The following is a 4,486-nucleotide window of genomic DNA, read 5'->3' as shown; positions in this document are numbered from 1 at the left end:
CGTGAGCATCGGCCCAGGGACCCGCACACTCAGCACGGTGCGCGGAATAGACGCCCCCCACACAAAATAGCACGCTTTGTAAAAGATAACAATAATAATCGCTCAATGCTACTTAATTCTTGAATCAGATTAATCTGCACACACCTAGATGTACATAGCTTGGAACGATCCATTAAATATTTTAAGACAAGTGCTTCTAATAATTTTTTATGTCAAAACTCTAATTTTAGAACATACCTGTGGTAATTATATAATCGTTTGTCAGTTTGAGGATTAAGAGTGTAGGGGTGGACTCTCCCCCCAATCAGATCGTAACCAATGAGGCCTCTGTGTGAGCGTGGCCTTCTCCTGAGGGTTCTGGGAAACCCTGTATTTCCTCCTTGGAGGAGGGAGACACTCTCTCTGGGCTGACTCCCTGTGAGACACTTTGCTCACTCCCTGAGAGACATTGCAGCTGACAAGACACTTGGAATTATGCTAGTACCCGGAGCTGGAGAAGCCATATGGACCTGCCCTTGTGCAACCAGACCTCTGAAGCCAGAGAAGCCACGTGGAAACACCTGCTAGCACTGAGATGCTTACACCGCCACTGGATCCAAAGACTTTCTCCCCACTGGCCTGGGATCATCCTGCATTCAGTGTTATTGCATGTGTTTCATGAGTCTGAAGAGAATTTTATCGATTGGTATCAGACATATGGACTAATATCAGACTCATGGGCTTGGACAGGACTGGGTTGAGATGTTTCTTAATGTACAATTACCCCTATATAAAACTCTCTTATACACATATGCATGTTTATGAATTTGTTTCTCTAGTCTACCCGGACTAACATAATATCAAATAGAATGAACATTGAACAACAACTAAGAAAAGAAGTATTATTCAGACAAGGAAGAAAAATATGTACTAATCAGACAGATCCCAAAAAGCGGCCAGCATGCAATGCAATGTTCTAATTCACCCCAATTCTGTGCTCTCTCCTATGTCTATCTCAAATTAAATAGTTCCTGTTTCAAAGGTATTGCCTCATTTTTCACAGCCACCTCCTGTTGGCAGGGAGCACTGCTGGAGTAGTGGGTTGCAAGTTGGGTTGCAGCTAACCTCAAAGTCCTTAGTTCAGAACTACCAGCTGCGCCCCAGGAGAAAGATGAGGCTTTCTACTGCCGTGAACAGTTACAGTCTGGGAAACCCAGAGATAGCTCTACCTTCTTCCATAGGGTCCCTAAGTCGGAACAGAATGAATAGCAGTGAGTTTGTTTGTTTGTTTGTTTGTTTGTTTTTGTTTTTTTTGTGGTTACTTCCTGTTAAAAGTTTTTCTTTTTATTATCTTTCTATCTTCACTTTCATCCACTAAGCACATGCATGTATGATAGAAAATTCGAACTTCCCCTGTAAGAGCACAGCGTGTTCGGAGTGGGGAGAATGAACCATAGAGTCAGGGCAACAACTCCTTTTCCTTAACAGGACCTGGAAGGCTTAGAGGAAAGGTGGGAGCATATGGCTAGGGTCAGTGCTAGGTTTTTACCATGTATTATTGGACAGGATGTGCCACATGATAAAGACAATCAGAAAAATGCATTACTGGTGGAGAAAATACTAATAAGTGATCATCCTAAGCATGGAAGTAAGAAATATCACAATGCTGTTTCAGTCTAATGCAAATGCTGGAACAGTTTTACTTAAAATATTTGAGACCAAAAAATAATACTCGAAACATTTACTGTAAAAATTTAAGCTAATGAATAGAAACTCAAGTCAGTGAGGAATTCAATTAGCAACACTTCGGAATTTAAACCAACAATTGCACATTTATCGAAATGGAAACACTGGCTTACCACTTAGAAATACCAGCAGGACATGAGACGGCATTTGTACATTTCCATTTAGCTTATTTTGGTTGACCCGTAGTCTCTTTGCAAACCTCGACATTTGAGGGCTTTGAGGAGTTCATTCACTTAGTTTCTTTGCTAAGGAAATAGAAAATATGATTGTGGAAATTTTAAGATAATAATTTTAACTGCAAAGATTTAATATTCTGAATAGAGAACATCCATGAAATTAATAAGAAAAACCCAACAATATACAAGCAGATAAAGACCATGAATGGGCAATTCAGGAGATAAAAAAACTAAATGCTTTATAAACCCATGAAACAATAATAAACCTTAATGAAACCAAGGAGATTAAATATTGTTTGATTCATGTGCAGTGTAGTAAAAAGATTAGACAAATCATAAGTCAACAAGTAAAATTCAGAGTCTTTAATAACATGAAGGAGTCGTGCTAAACCGAATACCAGGACCCACATACAGAGAGCCTCTGCTCTATTGCACTTCACAGATGGTGAATTTTTGTGCAACGGAAGGCTTGTGGTCGCCCCGCCGCCAGCACACCAAGCGACATCATTTCCCCACCAGCACGTGCTCACTTTGTGTCTGTGCTATAATCTGGTAGCTCCTGCACTCTTTCAAACTTTTTTCCAAATGAAATTGCACATTTAATAGGCCACAGTATAGTGTAAAAAATAACTTTTATGTGTACTGCGCAATTTTTTTAAAATCGTGTGCCTCACCTGATCGTAATATTTACTTGATTGTGTTGGTCTGGAACAGACCCGGCAAAGTCTCTGTGATAAGCCTGCGTGCTGCTGCCTTGAAGTAGTAGGATCAACTTGAGCATGCTCAATTCGCCAAATGAATGTTAAATGGAAGCAATTTGTATATAGTGAACACTTTAGCTCTGTTTAACACACACATAAAAGAATGGAAACCAAACTGCTGAGCATTGATTGCCTCTGGGAAGTGAGGAGATTAATAGGAATATTTAATTTCTGATTTATCCACATTGGTTTAATGGACATATTATTATCTTAAATAGAGAACATACTTCCGCTGGAAAATTCCTAAGGAGAAAATCCATGTACATATGACAGCAACAGTATGTTTTAAAATAGAAACAGGAAAACTAAAGGCATATGCTAAATCGAGGGTTAATATATACCAGTCACTATACTAAAAGTAAAAGATGTATATTAGAGAAATGAAAAGCTTGCATTCTAACATGAAAGACACATTTAAAAGAAATGATAATAGTTAGAATTATATTGGGTACTAAGAAAAAGATCATGACATAATAAAGATTAATAGCAGGGATGAGGGCCCGTGATGGGATGGTGAGAGAAGGTGTGAACATTAGATTTTGTGTCAACTTGGCTGGGTTAGAATTCTCAATGGTTTGGCCTAGTAAACCCCACGATGTTATCTAATACACTGTAACCAACTCCATAGCAGAATCTGCTATAAGCATCCAATCGGTCGCAGGATCAGGAAGGAGGGCAACACCCTCACTCAGGTCGCAGGCCTGATGCAGTGGAAAAGATGTGTCCTTGGCGATGTAGCCAAATTCTTAGACAACTGGATGCCATGGAGAACTAGCTTGCTTCCTGCTGGTGACCCATTCGATTGCCTGCTGACCCTGGAAGCCATCACGAGTCTGCCATCTGAACTGCCCAGCTTGGATCTTAGACTCTGCGGCCACAAACCAGACCTGATGGCTGTGGATTCACCCTCCTCTGCATCCAAAAGCCTATAGCATTTCTGCTTCACCTTTCTTCCTGGCTCATCGGCTGCTGCATGCAGCGACTGGAGTCAGGAGAAGCCGCCAGCAGAACAGCTCACCTACAGATTTGACCCTGATTGGATTTCCCTACTTCTATAGCAGTTTGCCATTTTCTTGAAATAAATCTCTCTCTCTCTCTCTCTCTCTCTCTCTCTCTCTCTCTCTATATATATATATATATATATATATATATATATATATATATATATATATATATATATGTATTACGCAAATGGATATGCATACATACCACTGGGTTTCCTTCTCCAGAGACAGTAACCACAGAGACCCTGGAACATGCGCATCTTCTTGTTAGTGTTGCTAGTTGCTGTCGAGCTGGTGCCAGCACTTGGTGACCTTGCATGCGACGAAATGGAATGTTGCTACCCTGTAAGCTCAAGTCCATTACTGTGGCCCCTGTATGTTGAATGCCTTCTCACCAGGGGGACTTATTTTCCGGACTATATCAGACAGTATTCTGGTATAATCCATAGGGTTTTAACTGGGTAGTTTTTTTTATAAATCATTTTATTTGGGGGGGTTCATAGAACTCTTATCACAATTCTTACATACATCAATTGTGTAAAGCACATTTGTACATTTGTTGCCTTCATAATTCTCAAAACATTTGCTCTCCACTTAAGCCCGTGGCATCAGCTCCTCATTCCTCCCCCTCCCTGCTCCCCGCTACCTCATGAACCCTTGATCATTTATAAATTATTATTTTGTCATATCTTGCACTGTCCGACGTCTCCCTTCACCCACTTTTTGTTTGTTGTTCATCCCCCAGGGAGGAGGTTATATGTAGGTCCTTGTCATCAGTTCCCCCTTTCCACCTCACCCTCTCTCCACCCTCCCAGTATTG

Source organism: Tenrec ecaudatus, chromosome 16 (assembly GCF_050624435.1).
Source record: "Tenrec ecaudatus isolate mTenEca1 chromosome 16, mTenEca1.hap1, whole genome shotgun sequence".
NCBI lineage: Eukaryota > Metazoa > Chordata > Mammalia > Afrosoricida > Tenrecidae > Tenrec > Tenrec ecaudatus.
This window is presented reverse-complemented; position numbering follows the sequence as displayed.